The following is a 14953-nucleotide window of genomic DNA, read 5'->3' on the forward strand; positions in this document are numbered from 1 at the left end:
CCAGAACCTGAAAGGACTCTGAAGAGAAAACTAAGAGAAGCTAAATTACAACAATCCAGCAAGCACCTTTCAGAAATTTTCGAACAAGAAGAGGAGATGGCAGCCGAAAATAATAATAATGCAAGGAGGATGCTTGGTGACTTTACTGCACGTAATTCCAATTTACATGGAAGAAGCATCTCCATCCCTACCATTGGAGCAAACAATTTTGAGCTGAAACCTCAGCTAGTTTCTCTGATGCAACAAAACTGCAAGTTTCATGGACTTCCATCTGAAGATCCCTTTCAGTTCTTAACTAAATTCTTGCAGATATATGATACTATTAAGACTAATGGAGTAGATCCTGAAGTCTACAGGCTCATGCTTTTCCCTTTTGCTGTAAGAGACAGAGCTAGAGTGTGGTTGGACTCTCAACCCAAAGATAGCCTGAACTCTTGGGATAAGCTGGTCACGACTTTCTTAGCCAAGTTCTTTCCTCCTCAAAAGCTGAGCAAGCTTAGAGTGGATGTTCAAACCTTCAAGCAGAAAGAAGGTGAATCCCTCTATGAAGCTTGGGAGAGATACAAAGGACTGACCAAAAAGTGTCCTTCTGACATGCTTTCAGAATGGACCATCCTGGATATATTCTATGATAGTTTATCTGAGCTATCAAAGATGTCATTGGATACTTCTGCAGGTGGATCCATTCACCTAAAGAAAACGCCTGCAGAAGCTCAAGAACTCATTGACATGGTTGCTAATAACCAGTTTATGTACACTTCTGAGAGGAATCCTGTGAGTAATGGGACGCCTATGAAGAAGGGAGTTCTTGAAATTGATACTCTGAATGCCATATCGGCCCAGAATAAAATATTGACTCAGCAAGTCAATATGATTTCTCAGAGTCTGAATGGAATGCAAGCTGCATCCAACAGTACTCAAGAGGCACCTTCTGAAAAAGAGGCATATGATCCTGAGAACCCTGCAATAGCAGAGGTAAATTACTTAGGTGAACCTTATGGAAACACCTATAACTCATCATGGAGAAATCATCCAAATTTCTCATGGAAGGATCAGCAAAAACCTCAACAAGGCTTTAATAATGGTGGAAGAAACAGGTTTAACAATAATAAACCTTTTCCATCATCTACTCAGCAACAGACAGAGAACTCTGAACAAAATACCTCTAATTTAGCAAACTTAGTCTCTGATCTATCCAAGGCCACTGTAAGTTTCATGAATGAAACAAGATCCTCAATTAGGAATTTGGAGGCACAAGTGGGCCAGCTGAGTAAAAGGATCACTGAAATCCCTCCTAAAACTCTCCCAAGCAATACAGAAGAAAATCCAAAAGGAGAGTGCAAGGCCATTGAATTGATTACCATGGCCGAACCTGTAAGAGAAGGAGAGGACGTGAATCCCAAGGAGGAAGACCTCCTGGGATGTCCAGTGATCAATGAGGAGGTTCCCTTTGAGGAACCAAAGGAATCTGAGGCTCATCTAGAGACCATAGAGATTCCATTAAACCTCCTTATGCCCTTCATGAGCTTTGATGAGTATTCTTCTTCTGAAGAGAATGAGGATGTTACTGAAGAGCAAGTTACCAAGTACCTTGGTGCAATCATGAAGCTGAATGCCAAATTATTTGGTATTGAGACTTGGGAAGATGAACCTCCCTTGTTCACCAATGAACTAAGTGATCTGGATCAACTGACATTGCCTCAGAAGAAACAGGATCCTAGAAAGTTCCTAATAACTTGTACCATAGGCACCATGACCTTTGAGAAGGCTCTATGTGACCTTGGGTCAGGGATAAACCTCATGCCCCTCTCTGTAATAGAGAAACTGGGAATCTTTGGGGTGCAAGCTGCTAAAATCTCATTAGAGATGGCAGACAATTCTAGAAAACAGGCTTATGGACAAGTAGAGGACGTGTTAGTAAAGGTTGAAGGCCTTTACATCCCTGCTGATTTCATAGTCCTGGATACTGGGAAGAATGATGATGAATCCATCATCCTTGGAAGACCCTTCCTAGCCACAGCAAGAGCTGTGATTGATGTTGATAGAGGTGAACTAGTCCTTCAATTTAATGAGGACTCCCTTGTGTTTGCAACTCAAGGTCATCCTTCTGTAAACATGGAGAGGGAGCATAAAAAGCTTCTCTTAAAACATAGTCAACCAGAGCCCCCACAGTCAAACTCTAAGTTTGGTGTTGGGAGGCCACAACCAAACTCTAAGTTTGGTGTTGAACTCCCATATCCAAACTCTAAGTTTGGTGTTGGAAAGTCTCAACAATGCTCTGAACATCTGTGAGGCTCCATGAGAGCCCACTGTCAAGCTATTGACATTAAAGAAGTGCTTGTTAGGAGGCAACCCAATTTTTATTTATCTAATTTTTATTTTCATTATTTTTCATGTTTTATTAGGTTCATGATCATGTGGAGTCACAAAATAAATATAAAAATTGAAAACGGAATCAAAAACAGCAGAAGAAAAATCACACCCTAGAGGAAGACCTTACTGGCGTTTAAACGCCAGTAAGAAGCATCTGGCTGGCGTTCAATGCCAAAACAGAGCATGGTTCTGGCACTGAACACCCAAAATGGGCAGCATCTGGGCATTTGAACGCCAGAATTGCACCCTGGAGAAGAGCTGGCGCTGAACGCCCAGAACAAGCATGGTTCTGGCGTTCAACGCCAGAAATGGGCAACAAATGGGCGTTCAACGCCCAGAACAAGCACCAATCTGGCGCTGAACGCCCAGAGTTGTGTGCAAGGGCATTTTGGATGCCTAATTTGGTGCAAGGTTGTAAATCCTTGAACACCTCAGGATCTGTGGACCCCACAAGATCCCCACCTACCTCCACTCACTTCTCCTCACCCTCTCTCTCTCCATTCATGGTCATTCCTTCTGTTTTCCATTTACCACTCACATCCATACACCCACCCACCTTCAAAATTCAACATCTCTTCCCCACCCAATCCCATCCATATGGCCGAATACACACATCCCTCCATCTCCTCCATATCTTCTTCTTCTTCTTCTATTCTTTCTTCCTTTGCTCGAGAGCGAGCAATATTCTAAGTTTGGTGTGGTAAAAGCATAGCTTTTTTTGTTTTTCCATAACCATTAATGGCACATAAGGCCAGAGAAACCTCAAGAAAGAGGAAAGGGAAGACAATTGCTTCCACCTCTGAACCATGGGAGATGGAAAGATTCATCTCACAAGCCCATCACTAAGAAAAGGATGGAGCAAACAAGAGAGCACATTCATAGATCTCAACAGGCACATGAAGAAGCTCATCATCAAGAAACCCCTGAGATACCTCAAGGGATGCACTTTCCTCCACAGAAATTTTGGGAGCAAATCAACACCTCCCTAGGAGAATTAAGTTCCAACATGGGACAATTAAGGGTGGAACATCAAGAGCACTCCATCATCCTTCATGAAATAAGAGAAGATCAAAAAGCAATGAGGGAGGAGCAACAAAGACAAGGAAGAGACATAGAAGAGCTCAAGGACATCATTGGTTCCTCAAGAAGGAAACGCCACCATCACTAAGGTGGACTCATTCCTTGTTCTTAAATTCTCTGTTTTTCCTTTTCTATGTTAAGTGCTTATCCATGTTTGTGTCTTCATTACATGATCATTAGTATTTGGTAACATTTTCTTAAAGTTATGAATGTCCTATGAATCCATCACCTCTCTTAAAAGAAAAATGTTTTAATTCAAAAGAACAAGAAGTACATGAGTTTCGAATTTATCCTTGAACTTAGTTTAATTATATTGATGTGGTGACAATGCTTCTTGTTTTCTGAATGAATGCTTGAACAGTGCATATGTATTTTGAAGTGGTTGTTTAAGAATGTTAAATATGTTGGCTCTTGAAAGAATGATGACAAGGAGATATGTTATTTGATAATCTGAAAAATCATAAAAAAATGATTCTTGAAGCAAGAAAAAGCAGCAAAGAACAAAGCTTGCAGAAAAAAAAATGACGAAAAAAAAAGAGAGAAAAAGCAAGCAGAAAAAGCCAAAAGCTCTTAAAACCAAGAGGCAAGAGCAAAAAGCCAATAACCCTTAAAACCAAAAGGCAAGGGCAAATAAAAAGGATGCCAAGGCTTTGAGCATCAGTGGATAGGAGGGCCTAAAGGAATAAAATCCTGGCCTAAGCGGCTAAACCAAGCTGTCGCTAACCATGTGCTTGTGGCGTGAAGGTGTCAAGTGAAAACTTGAGACTGAGCGGTTAAAGTCAAGGTCCAAAGCAAAAAAAGAGTGTGCTTAAGAACCCTGGACACCTCTAATTGGGGACTTTAGCAAAGCTGAGTCACAATCTGAAAAGGTTCACCCAGTTATGTGTTTGTGGCATTTATGTATCCGGTGGTAATACTGGAAAACAAAGTGCTTAGGGCCACGGCCAAGACTCATAAAATAGCTGTGTTCAATAATCATCATACTGAACTAGGAGAATCAATAACACTATCTGAACTCTGAGTTCCTATAGATGCCAATCATTCTGAACTTCAACGGATAAAGTGAGATGCCAAAACTATTCAAGAGGCAAAAAGCTACAAGTCCCGCTCATCTGATTGGAGCTATGTTTCATTGATAGTTTGGAATTTATAGTATATTCTCTTCTTTTTATCCTATTTAATTTTCAGTTGCTTGGGGACAAGCAACAATTTAAGTTTGGTGTTGTGATGAGCGGATAATTTATACGCTTTTTGGCATTATTTTTAGTATATTTTAAGTAGAATCTGGTTACTTTTAGGGATGTTTTCATTAGTTTTTATGCAAAATTCACATTTCTGGACTTTACTATGAGTTTGTGTATTTTTCTGTGATTTCAGGTATTTTCTGGCTGAAATTGAGGGACTTGAGCAAAAATCAGATTCAGAGGTTGAAGAAGGACTGCTGATGCTGTTGGATTCTGACCTCCCTGCACTCAAAGTGGATTTTCTGGAGCTACAGACCTCAAAATGGCGCACTTTCAATTGCGTTGGAAAGTAGACATCCAGGGCTTTCCAGCAATATATAATAGTCCATACTTTGGCCGAGTTTAGATGACGTAAAAGGGCGTCGAACGCCAGTTCTACGCTGCTGTCTGGAGTTAAACGCCAGAAACACGTCACAAACCAGAGTTGAACGCCAGAAACACGTTACAACCTGGCGTTCAACTCCATAAAGAGCCTCTGCACGTGTAACATTCAAGCTCAGCCCAAGCACACACCAAGTGGGCCCTGGAAGTGGATTTATACATCAATTACTTATCTCTGTAAACCCTAGTAACTAGTTTAGTATAAATAGGACTTTTTACTATTGTATTAGACATCTTATGATTTTTAGTTCATCTTTGGATCATCCTGGATTGTATCTTTTGATCATTTTTAGATCTCTAGACCTCCATGGGAGGCTGGCCACTCGGCCATGCTTACCCTCTATTCACTTATGTATTTTTCATACGGTAGAGTTTCTGCACTCCATAGATTAAGGTGTGGAGCTCTGCTGTTCCTCAAAGATTAATGCAAAGTACTACTGTTTTTCTATTCAATTTAACTTATTCCGCTTCTAAGATATTCATTCACACTTCAACATGAATGTGATGAACGTGACAATCATCATCATTCCCCCACGAACGCGTGCCTGACAACCACTTCCGTTCTACCTTCGATTGAATGAGTATCTCTTGGATCTCTTAATCAGAATCTTCGTGGTATAAGCTAGATTGATGGTGGCATTCATGAGAGTCCGAAAAGTCTAAACCTTGTCTGAGGTATTCCGAGTAGGACTCTATGATTGAATGACTGTGACGAACTTCAAACTCGCGAGTGCTGGGCGTAGTGACAGACGCAAAAGGATAGTAAATCCTATTCCAGCATGATCGAGAACCTCAGATGATTAGCTGTGCAGTGACAGCGCATCGGACCATTTTCACAAGAGGATAGGATGCAGCCATTGACCACAGTGATGCCTCCAGACGATTAGCCATGCAATGACAGCGCATCGGACCATTTTCCAGAGAGGATCAAAAGTAGCCATTGACAATGGTGATGTCCTTACATAAAGCTAGCCATGGAAAGGAGTAGGATTGATTGGATGAAGACAGTAGGAAAGCAGAAGTTCAGAGGAACGAATGCATCTCTACACGCTTATCTGAAATTCTCACCAATGATTTACATAAGTATTTCTATCCTTATTTTATTATTTATTTTCGAAAACTCCATAACCATTTGATATCAGCCTGACTGAGATTTACAAGGTGACCATAGCTTGCTTCATACCAACAATCTCCGTGGGATCGATCCTTACTCACGTAAGGTTTATTACTTGGACGACCCAGTGCACTTGCTGGTTAGTTGTATCGAAGTTGTGAATGAAAAACAAGTTATTAAGACGTGCATACAGAGTTTTTGGCGCCGTTGCCTGAGATCACAATTTCGTGCACCAGAAAGCCAAAACCGTTGTTGATCTTGTTGAAGAAAACAAGCGGCTTAAGGCTAAAATTAAGGGCTGTGAGAAATAGCATTCTGTGATTGCATATTTAAAGTTTTTTGAAGAAAATGAAAGGTTTCACAAAGAGGTAAAAAGCCTAAAAGAGGATCTAGCCAACTTTGCTCAAAGTTTTGAAAATCTGAATCAACTCTTGCATAGTCAAAAACCTCTTTATGATGAAGTTGGTTTGGATTTTTATAAGAAATCTGAAATGTTTATTGAAAAATCTACTTTTTCAAATGTGGCTTCCACTTCGAATGACATAAAATTTCAAAACCCAACAAATATGAAAAAACAGCAACCAAAAAGATTTTGTCATTTATGCAATTGGAATGGTCATTTTCCTATTCAATGTTTCATAAGTGAAGAAATGATTGGAGATAAAATATACAAAATAATTGGCAACTACAATGGTCTTGGACAAAAGAGATGGTTTGACATTAAAGAATCCAAAAAGATTTGGATATCTAAGGTCACTTGAGAATTTTTGTAGGTTTGCCTAGCATCCAAAAGGAAGGACAACATGTGGTATTCGGACAACAAATGCTCTAGGCATATGACCAGAAAGTCTACATTCTTAATCAAACTAAATGCGTATGATGGAGGGTTTGTAACTTTCAGCAACAATGGCAAAGGAAAGATAGTAGCCATAGGCAAAGTGGGTAAAAATTTCTCATCCTTTATAAATGATGTTTTTCTTTTTGAAGGTTTGAAACATAACTTGCTAAGCATTAGCCAATTATGTGATCTTGGATATTTGGTTATTTAGAAGATTGGACTGCTTAATCATTTGTGAAAAATTTTGTAAAATTTTGTTTAAAGTAAAAAGATGCAACAATGTGTATAGAATCACTCTAGAGGATTTAAAAGATCAAAAAGTAACTTGTTTTACCTCCATGAAATCTGAAAACTGGCTTTGGCATAAGAAATTGAGACATGTTAGCATGTACTAAATTTTAAAACTTATTAAGAAAAATTTAGTTAGAAGAATTTCCAAAATAAAATTTGACAAGGACTTCACTTGTGATGTTTGTCAATTGGGCAAATAAATGAAATCTTCTTTTACGCCCAAAGATGGAATCTCTACCAAAAGGTCATTAGAAATGTTACACATTGATCTCTTTGGTCCCACTAGAACTCAAAGTTTGGGAGGTAAGCATTATGGCTTGATAGTAGTTTATGACTATTCTAGATTTGGATTGGTTCTCTTTTTGGCTCACAAAAATAATGCTTTTAATGCCTTTTCTTCTCTTTGTAAAAGAATTCAAAATGAAAAGGATTTAAAAATTGCCCATATAAGAAGTGATTATGGTAAAGAATTTGAGAATCAAGATTTTGAAAATTTTTGTGATAAGTTTAGAATTTCTCATAACTTCTCATGTTCTAGAACTCTCCAACAAAATGGGGTTGTTAAAAGGAGAAATCAAAGTCTCCAAGAAATTACTAAAGCAATGTTTTGTAAAAATGAGGTTCCAAAATTCTTATGGGTAGAGGTTGTAAACACAGCTTGCTACCTTTTAAATAGAACCATCATTAGAAAGCATTTAAAGAAAATTCTTTATGAGTTATGGAAAGAAATCCCTCCAGATCTCAAATACTTTCACATATTTGGATGCAAATATTTTGTTTTAAATAACAAAGATAATCTTAAAAATTTTGATCCAAAGTCTTATGAAGGTATGTTTGTAGGATACTCAACTACAAGTAAAGCTTACAGAATTTACTTCAAAGAACATAGAACTATTGAGGAATCCATACATGTATCTTTTACGATACTAACTTCATTCCAAGTGTTGTTTTAGATGATGACGTAGGAAATGAAGCTGAGGAAAGCCCTCAAGTGAATCAAGAAAATGTCAACTCAGATCCCTCTTTGGAGAATGTTAGTTCTGCATTTGCTCCTCAGAACAAATGAGACATTTCTATTTTGTCTCCTGATGATGCCAGAGAAATCAGATTGATGAATAATGCTAAACCAAGTCAAAGCCAAGCTAAATCCTCATCCCAAAAGCCTAGGGAGTGGAAGTTCTTGAAGAACTATCCACATAAGTTCATCATTGGAGATCCATCCCAAGCTATCCACAAAGGTTTTAAAATATTTTAAATGGATGTCAAATGTGCCTTTTTGAATGGATTTATTGATAGAGAAGTATTTGTAGCCTAACTTCCCGGTTTTGAAAACAAAAAATTTTTAAATCATGTTTTTAAGCTAACCAAGGCTCTTTATGGTCTAAGGCAAGCTCCAAGAGCTTGGTATGAAAGACTTAGTACCTTCTTGTTATAAAATAATTTTCTAAGGAAAACTACGGATACTACTTTATTTATCAAAGAATCTAATAATGATTTCTTACTTGTTCAAATTTATTTGGATGATATTGTGTTTGGATCGGCAAATGAATCCTTGTGTGAAGAGTTTGGAAACTTAATTACTAGTGAGTTTGAAATGAGTTTGATGGGAGAATTAACATTCTTTCTTGGACTTCAAATCAAACAAACTCCTAGTGGCATTTTTATTTACCAAGAAAAATATGCCAAGGAATTAATAAAGAAATTTGGTTTAGAAAACTCCAAATCAATGGATACTCCCATGTATCCAAATACCAAATTTGACAAGGTTGAGAATGGCACAGATGTTGATAAAACTAAGTATAAAGGAATGATAGAATTACTCATGTATCTTACATCCTTTAGGCCAGACATAGTTCAAAGTGTAAGTGTATGTTCTAGATTTCAATCTCACCCAAAAGAATCACATCTTTCAGCCATTAAAAAAAATTATTAGATATATAAAAAGCACATTTAATCTTGGCTTATGGTATCCTAGAACTAATGAATTTAGTGCAGTAGGTTATTGTGATGCAGATTATGCGGGTGATCATATGGATACAAAAATCACTTCGGAAATGTGTTGCTTTCTTGGAAGATCTTTGAATGTTTGATCAAGTAAAAATCAAGCCATTATTGCTTTATCCACAACAGAAGCTAAATATATCTCCTCATCTGCTTGTTGTTCACAACTAATTTGGCTTAAAACTCAACTTGATGATTACAAACTGAAAATTAATAGTATTTCCTTACTTTGTGATCATATGAGTGCAATAAATATTTCAAAAAATCTTGTGTTGCACTCAAGAACCAAGCACATTAAAATGAGATATTATTTCATTAGAGAACATGTGCAAAAGGGAACTATTGATATTCATTTTATTAAATCTGAAGAGAAACTAGCTGATATTTTTAATAAACCACTATGTGAAGAAAGATTTTACAAGCTGAGAACTGAATTGGGAATGATTGATATTAATTCTGTTATTTAATAATGATTTTCTGGTATTTGTGTTGCTCTATCTCTTAGGTAACAGAGAGACAAAATTGGACAAGTGATGAAATCTTTAAAAAGGAGGCTTGTACCTAACCCAAAAAATTTCTGAAAATATGTGCCTTATAGCCCAGCAAGCTGTACCCACCTTTGGGTCTATGTAAGACAAGCTTTATTCACATGATATGGACTCATTATTTTAAATCATAAAAAATTTTAATTTTATTTTATTTAACCTTATTGGGTTATCACTTCATTCCATTTCAAGTCATGTAAATCTTAATCTTTTATCATTTCTCATGACTTGTCTTTTTAAATTTCATGATTTTAAAATTCAAAATTTTTGAAAATAATTTCATTAAATGTTTTTGCTTTAAAAGAGAAGGTTTTAACTAAGCATTAATGACGGTTATCAAATCCTAACCTCTCTCTTTCACTTTCCATCTTCGTCGCTCTCTATCTTCTCTTCCACCATTTTTTTTTCAATATGAGAAAGAAGATTGCAACCCGAAAAAGCAGAGGAGCCTTCATACCACCCAAAAAACCTCCTTACTCCAAACAACCCTAGTCACATACACACATACACATTCACTCCCATTCATCTTTCTCCCATTTGTCCCACTCATTTGAATCCATGGCAAGAAAAGTTATTCATCCAAAAGCATCTTCTACACAAAAGGAAGCTGAATCCTTGTGTGGTACAGGAGGAAAGGGGAAGGGACCCATGCATGAAGAGGAAGACCAACCATTACCTCCTCGCCGTTTCACTCTTCACCCCACCGGTCGCTCTGCTCCTAGCAACTGTCCTTCTAGAGGCCCGAAAAGAACAGTTCTTCAAAATACTAGGGAGCCTCCTAATCTTGACTCTCTTGACTTCAAGCAAAAGTATGGTAAAACTCATTCTCACTATGATCCTCACTTATTTGCAACCTGTGCTGACTATGAGTTTCATAAACAAATTCTTACAAATCATACTCTCTGTTCTTCCTATGTTGTTGATCTTGATGCCTTATTTGAAAAAGGGATTGATTTTAAAACTTTTATGATTTGAAATGGTCTCCCATTTTCAAAATCAGAAAACCTATTTATTCGAATTTGGTGCATGAGTTTGATGCGAACCTACTTTTTCATAAAGGAGAACTTCACTCTTTTGTTAAAAACACTCAATTTGTCTTGAATACTGAAACTATTGGCGCTGCCCTAGGTTACGAAGATACAGGGGTAAGGGTGAATATGTTTGGTAAGGGTGAATATGTTTTGTGAATACTGAAACTAATATACAATGGTGTGCAAAATGGGTTACTGGTGAATTTTTTGCAGGATACAATGAAGAACACTTGACTTGTTTATGCACTAACACAGTCAAGCCTTATGATGAGAGAGCAAAACTGTAAGCTAGGAAATCTTTGATTGGCGTTGTAAGTATAGTTCCAAGCTAACAAGTAATGCTCAAATCAAATGTTAATTTCAATACAAAACATGTAAATCGAGAGTAATTCAACCTCGGGTTTTTCTCCCTAGGAATGCAAATGAAATGTTACTCTTTCGGTTGTGGAGACAAAGAGGGGTTTTGAATTCAAGATATGAAAGATTAAAAGAACTTAAGGAATAAAAGAACAAAGCAATACTCAAAATTGGAATTCATGCAAGTAGGAAGGAGATGAGATTAAAACTAGTGAAAATGCTATAAATGCAATAAAAGAGCCTTGACTTGGGAGTGAGGATCTAAGAATCCTATCATTGCCATAACCATAACTATGATAATTATGATGAGTCAATCTCACCTAGTTAACCCCAAACATCGAGGAGTAAGTCAAGCAAGCGTAGTTGACCTTAATCCATAAGTCCTAACCAACTTACCAAACTAGTTGATAAAAGGCTAGCGTCAATGGAAACAAGAGTCAACTAACTACCCAAGAATTACCACTAAATGTCGGACATTACGACTCTAGTATCCTAAGAACTCAAATCACAAGCCAAGGTGTGAAAATCTACTCAAAATCTAGAGTTGGCATTTTCACAAACACTTTGTGTGCATGAAAGTAAAACATGGAAAATTACAAAGTAAAATAGAAAACTATAACCAACTATCAACAAAACCAAATATAAACAAGTAATCAAACATAAAGGAAGCAAGAAACATAAAATTCATTGATCAAAACTTCAAGAAACACAAATTTGTAAATATGAACAAAGTAACTTGAACCAAAGGAAAGTGAAAGTAAAAGTGCTATAATTAAAGATGAAATTGAGAGTACTTACAATTAAAGAAGCAAAATCCAAAATCAAAGTTTGCTATAAAATGCTACAATGGAAATGGAAATGAAACCCTAAGAGAGTAATGCTACACTACTCCTACTCCTACTCCTAATTACTCTCTAAAACTATCTAAGTGAGCTCCTCTAAGCTAATGTGTTGATATGTGTTGATTTCCCTTCATATAGCACTTCAATTCAGCCTTCAAGTCCTCCAAAATGGGCCAAAGCCCCCCCCCCCAAATTTGCGCAGCACATGTTTCATTAATGAAATCACGTGCAGGGACCTGTGCGGACGCACAGACGTGTGCGTCTACACACTTTGCTGAATGATGGCCTATGCGTACGCACAGGTGCTTGTGTGCACGGACACTTCGTTGTGTGTGCTTTTTCTTGTTATCTTCATGTTTTCTCCCTTGCACATGCTTTCTTCCATTTTTGGCTATCCATTCTTGCCTCCAAGGCCTGAAATCACTCAGCAAACATGTCATGGCATCAAATGGAATAAAAGTAGAATTAAATTGCTCATTTCAAGCAAAAATCGCATGTTTTCACATTTAGGATCAAATTAGGGACAAAACACAAAAGTATGCTATTTTGGTGCTTAAGTGTGAGTTCATGTGCTAGAATTCATCCAAATTGAGTCAAAATATACCATCAAATATGGACTCATCACCTTACATTAAATGATAATTTACAGAATAATATTCTCTATTCTTCCTTTTGCGCATAAAAAAAGTGTTGAGATGGATATCCAGCAATAATGAAATGAGGAAAATTTATAAGTACGGAGTACATACAACATGCAGCTACATACTCAACATTCATAACTTTTCAAATGGTCACAACCTTTCAACAGACATAACTTTTCAAATAGTTACAACCTTTGAATAAGTTACAACTCTATGAAGAGATGTAAACTCTTCAAAATAGCTTTCCACATATTTTGAAAATATATCTCACAATCCCCCACCATTTTCAAAAATTCTTTTCCAAACCTATCATTTTGAAAGTTTTATGCTTTCAGTAGAAGTATCTTGCGATTTGAACCCTTACCTAGTAACCAGTGGTATTCACTCATCTGAATTTAAAATGGTAGACAAGCTTTGAACCATTTAACTTATATGAACAAGCGTGCACTGATAACACATAAAATTTCGGTATCATTTAGATGTTAAATTAAATATGACATATTTAGTATACTACATGACCTTGTGTCTTATATCCTTTCGTGAGTGTTTTAAAAGTAAAATCCTAACTCCAAGAACTAGCCTCAGTTCACACTCATATAGGTAGACTCTATCAAAATTATCCCATAATTAAATACTTCAGCAATAATATACTTGTTATAGGTCTATTAAGAGCAAAGCTCATCCTGTTCCTTTATACCATTATGGTTCCAAGTACTTTTTACCTTGGGATGAAAGAAATAATTATGAGTACTTGCAATTACTCTAATAGTGTACTTTACCGCATTGAATTCAAGACTTGATGTTACTCAAGTTTGAGTTGGATTTTCACCATTGGTAATTATTTAAAATACGGATTTTAGTCCCAACCCTTTTGATGTTTTAAACACCAAATTCCTTGTCAATCCTTTCGTCAAAGGATCTACAAGATTTTGTTCTGACCTTATAAAATTTATAGATATAACTCCATTGCCAATAAAATTTTTAACATAGCTATGTCTTACTCTAATGTGTCTAAATTTTTCATTATAAACTTGGCTATAAGCCTTTGATAATGTTGCTTGGCTATTATAATGTATAGAGATTGGTGCTATTGGTTTTGGCCAAACTGAAATTTCATATAATAAATCTCTAAGTCATTCAGTTTTCTTGCTTGCTGCTGCCAAAGCAACAAATTCTACAGTCATGGTAGAGTCCGTTATGCAAGTTTGTTTCTTGGATCCCCAAGAAACAGCACCTCTACCAAGGGTAAAGATCCAACCACTTGTTGATGCATGATCTTCTGTATAGTTTATCCAACGGGCATCTGTATATCCTTTTAAAACAGAAGGTTCACCACTATACAACAAAGTATAGTTTATTGTTCCTTTCAAATATTTTAATATTCTTCGAATAATATGCCAATGTTCTTTACTTGGATTGCTTGTATACCAACTTAAGCGACCTAAAGCATATACTATATCTGGTCTAGTATAGGTCATAGCATACATTAAGCATCCAATTATTTTTGCATACTCAATTTGTGAAACAGACGAACCTGTATTGGGTACTAATTTAATACTTGGATAAAAAAAAGTACACCCAAATATCCTTCAAACTCATAAAACCTTTTTAATATTTTTTCTATATAATGAGATTGAGATAATCCTAAATTATGACTATCTCTAATAATTTTAATTCCTACAATTATATCTACAACTCTCATATCTTTCATATCAAAATTACTAGACAAAAAATGTTTAATTTTTTTTACCTCTTCTAAATCAATACAAAAAATAAGTATATCATCTACATATAAACAAATCATAACACCTTTACCATTTTTTAATTTTATTATACACACATTTATCGGATTCATTTATTTTATATCCATTAGTACAAAATAGTTCATCAAATTTTTTATGCCATTGCTTAGGAGCTTGTTTCACTCCATATAAGGACTTAATTAATTTGCACACTTTATTTTCTTGACCAGCAAATATAAATCCTTCTAGTTGTTTCATATACACCTCTTCGTCTAATTCACCATTTAAGAAAGTTGTTTTAACATCCATTTGGTGAATGACAAAATTAAAAATGGAAGCAAGCGCTATAAGTACTCTAATTGTAGCAATTCTTGCTACCGGTGCATATGTATCAAAGTAATCAATTCTTTCTTTTTGTGCAAATCCCTTAGCAACTAATGTAAGACCCACAATTTTAAAAAGTTATTAATAAA

At 36.2% G+C, this 14953-nt stretch overlaps 1 non-coding gene across 1 annotated transcript; it reads right to left on the minus strand.

The window, feature by feature from the left end:
* Window positions 1–492: 492 nt before the first annotated feature.
* On the minus strand, window positions 493–600 carry LOC148568911 (small nucleolar RNA R71). The gene has a single exon (XR_015882969.1). It is a non-coding gene; the product is annotated as a small nucleolar RNA R71 (small nucleolar RNA).
* Window positions 601–14953: the final 14353 nt, after the last annotated feature.

This window comes from Arachis ipaensis, chromosome B4 (assembly GCF_059453495.1).
Source record: "Arachis ipaensis isolate K30076 ecotype BB chromosome B4, ASM5945349v1, whole genome shotgun sequence".
NCBI classification, from domain to species: Eukaryota; Viridiplantae; Streptophyta; class Magnoliopsida; order Fabales; family Fabaceae; genus Arachis; species Arachis ipaensis.